Source organism: Astatotilapia calliptera, chromosome 11 (assembly GCF_900246225.1).
Source record: "Astatotilapia calliptera chromosome 11, fAstCal1.2, whole genome shotgun sequence".
In the NCBI taxonomy this organism is placed as follows: domain Eukaryota; kingdom Metazoa; phylum Chordata; class Actinopteri; order Cichliformes; family Cichlidae; genus Astatotilapia; species Astatotilapia calliptera.
The window spans coordinates 10,716,886-10,730,843 of record NC_039312.1 but is presented as its reverse complement, the minus strand read 5'-3'; the positions used below and the strand labels follow the sequence as shown (position 1 = coordinate 10,730,843).

General features: G+C 40.2%; 1 protein-coding gene across 4 annotated transcripts in view; it reads left to right on the top strand.

Annotated features, from left to right (window-relative positions):
* The window catches only part of LOC113032772 (RNA-binding motif, single-stranded-interacting protein 3-like), a 163,156-nt gene that overhangs the window by 42,209 nt on the left and 106,989 nt on the right, over positions 1-13,958 (top strand). The gene's annotated exons all lie outside the window — the stretch shown is intronic.

Genomic DNA, 13,958 nt, shown 5'->3' with positions numbered 1-13,958 from the left:
ATCATTCTTGCCTGTGTTTTACAAAACCAGCAAACACTGAATGACGGTAAAACGAGCATCAGTGTATATATGCTGGGATTGTCTTGGAACAGAGCGTGCTAAATAGCACTCTGTCCCTTGTTCCCCCATCTGCCTTTAAGCTGGGAGATATTGATGTCACTCAACTGGATTTTTTTTCCTTTTCCAGCTGCGCTGAGTGCTTGACCCTCTCCTCCCTTCTCTGACCCCACCAGCTCCAAGTTCAAGTTCAGGGCAGGAGGCCCATCCTTCCCTCAATCCTTATATTCCCCCCTACTTTGTCCCCCAACCCCCACCACCCTGAGAACTCCACCCTGTACCCCTCCCTTCTCTGGCAGTCCCTAGTCCATGCAACTCACCCATTATGATATGTTGTAGAAATGATTGATGGAACCTGATTTACTTCTCGGATTACCTAGAATGCAGAAAAACAAGCTCAGTTTATTTATTTTTTCCCTCCGCTTTGTCAGTTTGATCCCAGTATTCTCGCGCTCGCATAGAATGCATACACAGAGCATCTTGATAAATTCATTTCACACATGCACGCACTGACATGTACTGGTTCTTCTACCACCGAGAAGGCAGAAAATGGGTTACGAAGGGCCTGATCGATAGCTCCTGCATCATATCACCCGCCATTCCCTCTGTCTGCTCTGATTCGTGTGTGTGTGTGTGTGTGCGACTGTCTTTTTTTTTTTTTTTTTTTTCTTTCTTTTGTCATGATAGTAAATATGAGGAGTTGGCAGGTTTGCTGCAATATTTAGTAAATATGTACATGTCAGTGGGCAAGAGCGATGGTGAGAGAGGCAATGAAAAAGTGTGGGAGTAGAATGCTATGAGAATAGAGAGATCATGTTACTGGTGGACAGAGTGTGGGAAGAACAGGTAAGAAAATTATTGCTCGGCTGTTAAAAATATGTTGAACTGTGAGCCAAGCAAAAACTGCACGGTGCGATTGCAGGCCAACAGCAACACGTTTATGTGGAGTTCCAGACGCTGTTGGTCGAATTGCCCTCCCAATTACCGCTTTCCTGCGCTCATTCTCAGTAAGCATCTAGAGAAGTCTTGATGCAGGTTATAGAGGATTTACCTTAAAATACCCAAATGACTCTCTTACTAACAAAATAAAAAGCAAAAGTGCAAGTGTCCATTTGAGCACAAAATATTGACCACAAAGAATAGAGACTTTAAAAATTTTCTAGTGTTTCTCTTGCGTCTCAAAGATCACAAGCGCGTGTTGGTCTGCTTTCATTTTGTAAATTGAAATGGTTCCACATGGAAGACTTTTTTCACTGCTCGTTAACTTTTATATTGCATGCCTCACTGCAACAAGTTGTGGACAATTACTATACAGCTCAAAGCTGGTGGAGTCCACTAAACAATTAAACTTTTTGAGGCTCTGTATAACTGAAACTGATCAACCAAAACATGTCTTAACTAGCCAAAGTATCAACTTTGAATTATCTGGTTGATCAGTATACTAATGCAGGGATGGGTAGATTTTGTTCATGTTCACATGTTGGGCACATGAACTCTAAGAAAAGGGTCATCTCACAATGACTAAAAGGTATTGTAGTCCAAGGCTTCAATACTTCCAGTTTTAGCAGCTATTTGGCTTCACCATATGAAGTCTAAGATTTTTTTCCTATTTAATTAAGGGATGCTTTTACAGATGACACATGCAGATTGTATTTGCAGCGTGTCGACATTACCCACTTATCTGCTGATCTCAGTGCTGCACACATTCACATCTGGGATCTGTCTGATGTTTTTAAGAGCGTGCTCAAGACGAACAAACAGAAGCTGAGAACTGTTTGTTAATGCACATCTGTGATTTGCTTGTAATAAACGTCTTCAATGATAAGCGCGCCTTTCTGTTTGCTAATTTGCACCAGAAAATTCACGTCTGCTAGTAGAGAATATGAAACATGTTGTTTTTAATTTTCCTTTTAATGGAAGAAACTTAAAGGCTATAGATGGTAATTGTCTCTTGGCACTCTTGTTTATGTTTTTTTCTTAAACCGGATGGGGGGGAACAAATTATTGAATTTATCATCTTAACAAACCTTTTTTTTTTTTTTTTGTCAGAATGAGTTTTTGACAGTGTTCATTTTGTGTTTAAATGCTGTGCATTTACGCTTGTTGTTATGATTGAAGAAAATTCACGTTGAACTTAAAAGATTACTTTTTAAATTCTGTGCCGATATCTAGCATATCTGTAAATCTGGAGCCATCAAAATAAAACTGACTGTGATTTGTTGCTTTATTACACCGTACTATGCTGCATGAACACGTAGGTTAGATTAACTTCAACACTTGATGCATGCCCGTTTTACGTGTACAGATGTCACTGTGTCACACTGCTGTGGCTTGTTCTATTATTTATCTCAGTCAGTTCAAGGTCATCTCATTTCTCACAAGTATTTGCAACAGGCATCTGACTGAAACCATCACTTCATTCCTCACACTCCATCCCTCTCTTCCACCAGACCTCTCTCTGCTCTCAAGGTCATATCAAATTGGATCCTTCCTACCCCAGAGTACACTCGCACTGCAAGCACAGCTGAAAGGGTGTGTGTTCACGTATGCATTCATAGACAAATAAAACCAGTATCCGTGACTGTACATGAGCCTGCAACTTTGTCAATTCATGTATGAGCGTGAACTGAATTTATTTGCTCACTTTTGTGTGGATAAGTGTGGGCGTGTTATCCTGTGTGAGGTAAAGTGACTCTGTGTGTGTGTGTGTGTGTGCGCGCGCGCGTGTGTGGCCTCTGAACAATGAGTCGTCCCCCCCCCCCGTGCCTGACCCCTTTTCAGTGCAGCTTGCTGTCATTAAAGCCCCCCATGTCCCAGAAGAACAGTCTCCTTAGAGTGTGCGTGCCCGCACGTCTAACTCTCCATAGAAGTTCAGGCTTAGTTATGAGTCTATATGGACCTTGACAAAAGCCTTGTGTTGGATCGGCTCTTCTACTCTGACTTATATCGGGCAGGGGTAGAGGATTGTTGGGTGGAAATGTAGCCGTGCAGGTATTTTTCTGGCTTCTTTCCTTTGTGTGCAGAGAGACTAAACTGGTAGTATGTGTAGTATGTATTGTGTGCTCTCTTCGTTACTTTCTCCTAATTTACAGATATCTTTTTCCGTTTCTTCCCCTCTTTTTTTTTTTTTTTTTTTCCCTCCTACTTTTGCTAACTGATCTGATGGGCCTCTTATTAATCTTGATTCCAGCAAGAGGAGCTTCTCCCTTTCTGAAAATCAATTGCGTGTGTGTGTGTGTGTGTGTGTGTGTGTGTGTGTGTGTACACATGAAGTTTGCCTTTGCTGCCCTTCAGTACTAGTCTTTAAACCTACACACTTCCTCACTGTCATTAACACACATGCACCACCTTCACATAGAGGCAGTTATGAAATGGCTGGCTTAAACTAACAACGGGGCAGATGACGGAGTGCGTGTAAATGCGCGGCTGTTAAACGGAAATTTACTCTTGCTCTGCTTCCATAATGGGCTATAGGTACAGTTGGTGTACATTAGCAGGGTGTGGGGAGTGATAGCATGGCCTCTTGCGTGAGCCCAGTGGCCCTTAATCATGGCTGTAAGAGGGTGTGAGGGGATCAGGGTGAGGGTTAATGCACAAGTGCAGCTGCACTGTTAGATTCTGTGATTTGTTAAAATTTAACCTGTGTGTGTGTGTGTGTGTGTGTGTGTGTGTGTGTGTGTGTGTGTGTGTGTGTGTGTGTGTGTGCTGCTGGATGGACTAAAGCTCAAATCTGCCATTCTTGAATATGAGCAATGTTTTGGATTTTTCTGATTGCGCTTGTGAGCTGGTTTCATTTGCTTTATTTTCTATGCTTGTTGTATTGCTTAATAGTTACAATTATTTAATGAAAGGATTTTTTTTTTTTTTTTTAAGAAATGAAGACTGCAAAAATCCCTAACAAAATGTGCAAAGTATTTTAGCTTGTTATTATTGCTGTAATTTCCTGTGTGTTTTCCTGAGGTTGTGGTGGTGTCACTGCAAATTTAGCAAAAACAACAAACTGACATCTCTCCTGTTTGAGAAGAGGAAACATGGCATTCATGACACACGACTTTTAGTTTTGACAAGGCAGATTTTCTTAACTTCGTGTTACATACCTTTTAATCTGTTACAGTGTAACAATATTAAATTAGCTCTATAACCTGATGGAGAAAGGCAAGGATTTCTTAAATCAATCAAGATGAAGTGCAGGCTTTCAGCTTTAATTCAAATAGTTTACATCAACCTTTGAGGAATTACACCCATTTTTACACACAGGCCCCAATTTTAGAGGCTCAAAAGAAACTCAACAAACTAATATCATTTTAAAAGTAAGATTCTTTCTAATACTTGGATGAAAATCCTTTCCAGACAATGACTGCCTGAAGTCTAGAACCCACAGACATCACCAAATTGTCTGTTTCCTCCCTTAATATGCTGCAAGGCCTTTTAATGCATCCACCTGCAGTTGCTGCTTGTCTTTTTCCCTTCAGTTTTGGATTTAATAGTAGAAAAGCATGCCCTGTTGGGTTGAGATCAGGCGACTGACTTGGCCATTGAACAATATCCCATTTCCTTTACCTTGAGAAACTCTTGGGTTGCTTTTGCAGAATGCTTTGGGTCATTATTTGTACTGCTCGATCTGGCTCAGGAGGTAGAGAAGGTCGTCTATTATTCGGCAGGTTGGTGGTTTAATGTCTGGTATCCTTAGGCAAGACTGAACAAGTTCATCCTGATGCCTTCATCAGAGTCTAATTATTGGATAGAAAACACTTAGGCATAGAAAAAAGTGCTTGCATGAATGGGTGACTGAGGCTTGTATGCAGTAGAGTAGGAAAGCGCTATATAACAACCAGTCCTTTTATATTTACAGTGTTCTATTATTTTTGCAATATTTGGCTGAACACGAGAGTGCAGCCCCGTTTGCTATTATCAGTTACCAGTATACAGTTAGTGGCCTGGTTCAACTGGCAGCTATACATGTCAATGCCCCATAACACTGTCTCCACAGTCTTTGACAGTTCATCATCCAAAGCATATCATTGTTTCTGTCCTTGTCCATATCAGTCTTCCCATCATTCGCTTCTCGTGTTGCAAGTAAATTTAGATTTTAGTTTTTTTTTTTTTCTCTTTTAGTCTCCAGTCCTTAAGATCGAATGCATTAGCCAGCTATCTATGATAATTGTTAAATGGCAGGCTTCTTCTGCCCACGAAACTGATTGTCATTCATTGTTCAGTTAATTGTGAGTCTTTGGTGGTGTGCAGAAGCAAAACCACAAAATAATTGTGCATTCCAACAATTTATGGACCTAACTTTTTACCTGCACACTTCCAAATATAAGCCAGCACTCTTGCTTGTCTTCAGTTAAAATGCAGAAACTTTCGAGTCTTTCTCAGCTCCCCAATGTTTTCATTTTGCTCATCTTTTTCGTGTATAGCTGTTTGACTACGCAAATGATTTTTGTCTCCGTATGCATGAATTTGCTAGTGAACTTTGATCTTTATCCATCATGCCTCTCTAACTATAGCAGCTATTCATTTTTTTTTTTTTTTTTTTTTATTTTAATCTTTGCAGCTTGTGGTGATGATTGACTGAGGATGTGAATCTTTGATGATAATCACTAAGAGGGAGATAAGAGAGGCTAACAGGAAAAAAAAGTCATATTATCAACCAACTAATCATTAGTTTGCTGCAGATCAGTGTGCTAATATGCTCAGCGGCACACAAGGAGCTTTAATTAGGATAATGAGAAACAGCATTTAGTTGATATCAAAGTAATGACACATGTGGACATGCCTGGACATCTAAATAGAATATTTTGTCCCTTCAAAAATGAGCTTTTCACATTCAATTACTCCCCATTATGTGTTAGATAAATGTGGTCAGTAGTTGGCTTTGTTGTGATGAGTAAACCTCATAAAGGAAGGAGGGAAACGGAGCACACAAAACATGCCTGACCTCTTTTCGGCTTAGCTCGCTGTCATTAAAACACCCTGCATTGTGTAAACACAAAGAGAACATTAAAAATTTGATTAACTCATTCACCCATCATCCATTTCACATAACCTTCCCCCTTCTTTCCTCGTCTCCTCCCAAGCTTCTGTTCCTCCTCTTGTCAAATATAAAGTACTTCGTCTTAGCAGAAACAGCCGCCATAAATTATGCAGCACACATCTCACACACACAGAGACGCTGAAAAGTGTGTGTTTAGTGTGCAAAGTAAACAGAGGGTATAAGCTTTATAGCCTTGCATGCATTCTGCTCATGCCCTGTTTCTTCTCACACATCTGCCTGCCTGCATCAGTTGTAGTTTTACAACCGGCAGTATTATTATGTGCATGTTGTTTAAAGACCCAGCTATTCTGTTTAGATTTCAACTCTGATCTCCATAGCATCGCATGCCAATGAAGAGAAGAGAGAATGGCCTTATGTTGCCGCCTTCTACTCTCCCTCCTTTTTTTTTTTTTTTTTTTTTTCCCTCTCTCTCGCTTTTCCAGCCCCTATCCCACTGTGTTCTGGGCTCTCTCTCTCCCCTTTCCTCTCTCCTACCATCTGTTCAGTTTGCTGGGCCTGGGTAGTTTTTACTGCTTAAAAGGGACTCTCCTAACCACCCATATATGTCCATTTATTATTCTCCGTGGGCTGTTCTATTCTTGTCCCAGTACAGTAGTGGTTGCTGACCATTGCCTTACTATGTTAAATAGGAATGAAAAAGCTTCAGTGGGTCAGCTCATGCACAGAGGGGTGAGAGAAGCTCACCCCTGCCAGTTTTGTAATAGAAAAATATGTGCAGGAGGGAAGGAGAAGGCAGGATAGAGGCAAAAAAGGGATGTGAAGGAGACATATCAAAAAGAGAACAGATGGCTGTAGCAAAAAGAATTCAAAAGAAGAAGAAGAGATAACGATCCAAAGGGAAATAAAGAGCGACGCTGTGAAGGAGACAGGAGTTGCAGGCTCAGTCAGGGAATAATGGTGCTGCTGCATTTTTAATAGTTGGCCACTTTGTAGCGACCCTTGTCTAATGGATTCTCTGCCTCTTAAAAGCTCCTGTCAGAGCCCTCTACCTCTAACGGTTACACAACGGAAATTACTGAAGGCTCCAACAGTCCCCAACACTTCCTGATAGAATAATAATATTGTCTGGCATCAAACATAATTCCAGTCCACAGATTTTTTTTTTTTTTTTTTTTTTTTTTTTTTTTTTTGGGGAAAAATATGTTCCGAGTTAAATTTACTTGCAGGAAGCAGAAACTAAAACACTGAGGGCTTAAGAAATGTCCAAGACTCGCACTGATATTACAACTCTTTGAGACGAACAGCTCTGGCCGTCACTTTGCTTCCTTTTAGAACACCGCTAAGTGCCTGACAAAGACTTTATTGGTGAGGTGAAAAGGGAGAGACACAGAGCACAACCTCTAGCTGTTAGCTATTTTAAGTGTGTGTGTGTGTGTGATTCAGTGTACAGACTATGGCCCCTGGCCATGAGCCTGATCTAGTTTGTAGAGATGGTAGATACTGTTCAGGTCTTCACAAATTACAGTGGGACAGCTCCAGATTTGCATTTTATGGCTTGTGGCCTAGAAACCTACTGTAAATACAGAATGTTAATAATCCTTAACGGTTTGTGAACAGATGGAAGGCTAAGAAATATGATGTGTAAAAAGGAAAACTTTTAAATACTTTGGTTAACATAATTTTGTTTTTCATAGAAAGAATTTCAGTTTTTGCAGTGGTCAGTCAAATGCCAAGTGTTTCAGTCAGAGCTAAAATAATACCATGTGTTGTGTTTTAAAGATTCTTGTAGAGCATTTAGTTGACTGGTCAAGAGGCATTACATCAGTGCCCCTAAAGTACATTTGGTGGAAATATGATCACCATCATTTCTGAGGTGAAAAGTTTAAGACCTTAAAAACTGCTAATGGGGAAAAAAAGTGAGTTATGAAAGAATCCTGGACACTTTGGTGTAAACCTTCAGCCAACCTGCACAAATTGGAGGAGAGCAATAACAGCATGACTTTGAACTGCAAACTAACTTGGCTTAGTCTCAGAAGTAGAAATATTAACTTTTATTTTGAAGACCAAGTAAAGTACAGTGTTGTGGCTTCATTGCTTCATCTGGAAAAGAAGAGGGAGATCTGCAACCTCAACAAAATTTATATGGGGATCTAATGCTTCAGAGGTGCTGTCGGAGGGAGGACATGGTACCTAGTACTTTAGCCACAACTAACATATTAGGGTGCTGCTACTTTGCTAATTCAAGATCATTTGTATGCCTTGGCATAAGATGAATGGGAAAAGCTTAAAACACTGCAACATATTCAGTATCCTTAAAAGTTGCATGCAGGAACATCTGACAAATAACACATTAAAAGATTTTTCTAGCTATCTGAAATTGGTTATTCTTCCTGTTTTCATGTCAAAGCAAGAAAATCATTCACATGATCATTTTTTTGTATTTCACAAAATATTATGAAACTTACAGCACAGTTGTGGTTCTCTTTGGCATTCAACCTACATCCTCCTGCCTATGATCAAATCACAGCTGTACATTCAGTACAAGAGCACTCCCTTGTGAAATTGTTTAATCAGTCTGGCTTCTGATCTAGAAGCGTCCTGTGATTCTCAGTACAACTGATTATATATCTAGGATTTTATGTAAGTTGGCAGAAGCCTTCAACTTAACAACTGTGTGTGAGATAAATGCATTTTTGGAAAACTGGCCAAACTTGTTGGACTCATAAATATAATAAATGTAATGACCAACAATGTTTGTTTGTTTTTTTTTATGATAAACTTTCAGATTTGTGCAGAACTCCAGTCTGCGTTGCTCATCTTGAGCTCTCTCTATATATCGCTGCACATGTAAAACTTTTCCTCTAATTATTTGTATTTTCGGCTAAGAAAATAGTTTTTAGTTGCCACTTCTTGTTTGCCAGTAGAACCACAAAATATACTACGAAATACACATTGAATCTATGAAGCAAAACATTCAGTTGTGATCATTGTGCTGTTTTTGTTGATAAACACAATCAGATTTCATTAAAATACTTTGTATGAAAAAGTGCATTTTTGGTCAGGACTGTAGTTAAGAATATAACTCTATAACAAACAGACATTATTTGCATGTATGGTGTGCATATAATCTTATAATCAATATCGGGGTTTGGTTTTCTTAATCATGTTTTCCATTTATTGTGTGTGCTCCCCGATGGAAATGCAGCAGGGTAGGTTTGTGCATTGGTGGATGTGTGATCTCTACACTAGGGACCAGATAGATAATTGAAAGATGGGCCTAAGGGATTTTCCCCATGTGGTGTTCTTTGGCACTTCCTCCTTTACATCTCCCTTTTTTGTCTCTCCCCCCCCCCCCCCCCATTGCCCCTCATCTCTTTCTATCTCATGCGGTTTCAGGATAGTGCTGGCTGTTCAGAGGAAAATTTCCCCCTGTAAAATTCCATACATAGTTATGAGTCATTGCATTTTGTTAAAGATGTAGCAGTGGTATTTCCCTTTCCTTCTCTTGAATACACGAAATCAGCAGTTGTGCTAGAGTAGTCATAGCTGTTGTACTTTGTTTAAAAAAAAAAAAAAAAAGAGGAAGAATGCGAAAAATCTGCATACAATATCATGGAAGAACCTCTTGACTTCTGGGCATGAATAGCTAATAATTAAAACCGTAAGTTGTAGAACTATGACCTTGATGTCAATTTGTACTGAAAATCTTCTCCCCACCCACTTTACCTGCTTGTCTCATATCTCTCATATTTCAAAAAGCTCAAAGCTTTCCAGTGTTGCGTAGAGGTTACTGGAGTATGACTGACTGGCGATGCTGTCCAATCATGTACGATAAATCCCTCCAGAGTTGTGGTGAGTCAAAACCAACTAAATAGGTGCCAGGAGTGAGACCCCTGCAAAAACTGTGCATTAACTAGAAATCCAGCTTAAGATGTGCACAGGTTGGGGGGTGGAAAATCCTAGAGCTCAGTATATCCCACAAATTTTCTTTGCTAACACCTATGGTAAACTTTAAAACACACATTAAGGTTATACCCCACAACATAAGACCTCAGTATTTAGAGATTTCTCACAAGTCTTTTCTGGGCCAAATAACTGCAGACTGATGGGATTTTGAGTGTGTATTTCTGTTTGAAACTTTCGTTTGTGTATGCTGGAAAGTAATGTGCATATGGAATGAAAGTTTCACTTTTCACTGCATTAAAGTGTGCTTTCAATGTGCAGTCAGTCTCTTCATAATGGCTGCTTCCCACTGATACCATTTCAGTCCTGGTCACTTTTAGATTGCTTGCAAAAACATTGTTTTTTTTGTATCCAGAAGAAAAATGGATCGTCTCCAAGTGGGAACAAAGTCTGGTGCTCAACCTCTGTACATTTTCTTTCTTTGTTTGAGAGGAATTTTTAAAGAAACCAAGTTTAACTCCATAAAACTGCCACAGTGTTTGCCCTTGCAGACAGTTTAGCTGGGTTACAGACACACTCTTGTCCCTGAGCCAGAGGTGGCTGGCCAGAACAAACATCTCCTATTCCCTGTTAATGAAATCCTGAATAAAATTCTCCCTCCTCAGCTTGCCCCAAATACCCCCCCCCCCCCCCCCCCCCCCCCCCCCATGTACACACACACAATTGCACAAGTACAAATAGAGACACCCTCTATCTACAGTTCTGGTACACTTTCACACATAAAACCATGTACTGAACCCCTATAGCCACACTCCTTGTCAGGGATTATCCTGTGAAAACACTTCTTTAGTTGGACCCCAGTCAAATTACTTTTTGGACCTCTTGTGCTTTTATCAGAGCTGTCTGTGTGGGGGGAGGAGTGGTATACATGTGAATGCAGTCCAAATATAGGCTGATGCTGATTGCAGAGTTAGTCCAAGTGAATGCCTACTAATGACACTTGGAAGTTTGTATTTCACAGAATTTGTGTGTTAGAAATTCTGTGTTGCCTATATGCCAGTCATTTTCTAAAGATAAAAAGAGCAAATCGCCAAGTTGTGTTGCCTGCTGGAAAGCTGGGTTGAGGTTTATGAAAAATGAATTTGACATTTACAAATAGCAGGCATGGATATGAAGAACACGGCTAAAGCCCCCAATCCAGTAGGCTTTTGGAAACGTTATACTAGCAGTCAGCATATAGTCATCCTTTTGTTTACAGGGGTACCAACTTACTGCCTGGGCAATGGCCAGCTCACTCGGCTGAGCACAGATTGTTAGGCTACATTCAGCTTTTATTCATTCACACTGCAGCATCTCCTCGGAGACTACCAGCCTTTTTCAAAGTTGTGCTAGAGTCTGCTGTAAGTATGTTTTGGTGTGTGACTTGAAGAGTGTGTGAGCATGCGCATGCACAGGAGTGTGCCTTTGTGTGATGTGTTTTCCTGCTTGTGCCTGAGACACAGAGAGATGAGGCGAGTGTGCCAAAGTGAAAGATAAACAGACTAACGATGAAGGAGGAGAAGTCAAGTGTGCGCCTGTGTGCACGTGCACATGCGTAGTGGATGTGTCGAGGATGCAAACTAGCTTTGTAGCTCTCAGTGAAGTGTTGATTTAAGTGGAAGTGGAGGGAGGAGATGGGATAAAAGGCCTGACTAGATTAGGCTGGCACACACTACTGAGGCGTGTTGTACTGCCTGGCCTTTCAGCGCACTCTGAGCGCGTGCATACGCGCCTGAGAGACGCGTTCTTGTGTGACAATGTTGGAATCGGGTTTGTGCGTGCGACTGTTGGACGCACTTGCTCTGGTGCTGATATCGGTGCTGCTGTACAATAAAGCAGCAGATTAGCCAAGCCACCAGAGCCGCTAGAACAGCACTGAGAACACTAATCATTGTTCTGGCATCTAGCAATACTCTTTGCTGTACATTGTTTGTTACCACAGAGAAGTGGCATTGTGAAGATGAGGTATGGAGGTTTTACAGTGTCAGCCACAGTGTATACCAGATTCTTTATCTCGGTGAAGATGGGAGGTAGATTACAGCTAATGCAGCTGTTTATTTCTTTAAAAGTACTTACAACCTTTCAGTTCCTGCCAGTACTGAGGCCAAAATACTACATATTCAAGCACCCCTATCCAGGCAGCCCTTAAAGAGTATCCAACCATAATAGTTCTTTGAGTAAGGCTTGCAGAACTGTCTCTCTGAGAGTGGGAGAGTGATGTCTGAGGGTTAAAAATAACTTTTAAAGTGGTTTCAAATGCTTGAGGTGAGGTTATTTTAACTTGAACAGACAACCTAGCCGCTTCAAAACGCTTTTTTTTTTTTTTTTGGAAGTCTTCTGCCTTTTACTGACTTTCTTTTTAACATTTCTGTTACATTCTGCAGCTGTTCAGGCAAGATGTAAGGGTTGCTTATAGGTGTTATTTGTGCAGTGCAGTTTCAGCTATTGAGACATTAACAAATACATGCTAACAAAACACTTGAATGAGTACCTGTCTATGGTTTGTCACATTTGGCAGCAGCAACCTGAGCGTAAATTGAAGATGCTGCTAAATAAGGGTTTATACAAATGTAGTTATTGCTTCTGTTCACAGTAAGTAAACAGTGAACTGTCAGAGGCAAGAAAAAGGGGGGAAAAATTTGTGAATTCCACACAAGCATGCTGTCATTTGTGCTGAACCATTGGAGGAGACAGGGACATTTGTCTGCTACATGTGGTACAAGAGCAATCTGCATTTTTCATTGATTTAACTTCCTGCATAAATAATTAAGAGCCTGAGAGGCAGTATCTTCATGTACTGTACATTTTCATCTTTATATATGCACAATCAATTTGTCTGGCTAAGTAGAAAGTGCATGGTTGATGGGTGCTTTTACAGGGTTAGTATGAACATGCGTCTAATTCTATGGAGCCCATTTTGACATTCATTAAAATGTACTTTGTGCATTTAGGATGTTTGGCAATGCAGTACATACTGCTGAACATCATTAGGAGAATTCTCTTATCAGAGCTTGACATTGTTGTTGGACTCATGCTGACTTTGAACTGACCTGTGACTTAGGACTGACTCAGTCTCCCGATGCTGAATTTCACAGAACTTTACCAAATTTCCAAATCAATGCTAATATTGAACTTTATGGTGTGTATTCATTTTAATTAATAAGTGCTGTAACATTATTGACTTATTGACATCAAGAGAAGATTCATTGTCCTGGTATAGTGCCCACCATAATGATTGGGACAAACAATTTCTGTAGTTTTGCCATTTTGTACTTTTGCGTTTGCACATTACCACAGCAACATGTAAATCAATATATGATCAGAGTGCAGACTTTTAGCGTTACTTCAGTGGGTTTCAAATTTTTTATTTTTTTTTTCGTACAAACTGCTTAAGAATTACAGCCATTTTTCTTCAGTCCCACATTTCCAGAGGTTCAAAATTAATTGGACAATTGACTGACAAACAGTTCTACAGCAAGGTGAGGCTCGCTCCCTTGCTGTTTCATGTGAAATGAAGCAGACACAATATCTGAAGTTGAGTCAAAGTAGTGAGTTTGTATTTTTATAGCTCTCACTGTTATGTTACATATGAGACCCATAGAGATGGCAGTGAAAGTGAGAGAATCTCTAAACCCAAACAAACCTATCACAGAGAAATGGGAGGAGGCAGGTGCATCACCGTCAAAGTCGAGACGGCTTTCTGAATGGAAACGGAAAGTATGTACAAAAAGTTACAAAACACTGAATATACTCAAGAACACTAGATTTGGCCACAAAACATCTAAAACGCCTGCAAAGTACAGAAAAAGTCTGTGGAAAGATGAAACAAAGATTAACTTGAAACTGCTTACGATTCAAAGCAATGCCACATTATCTGCTAAACATCGTGGATGTAACATGGGTATGGGTATAATGCCTGCCAGTCACTAGTGTTTATTAAAGATGTGATTGCTAATAGAAATAG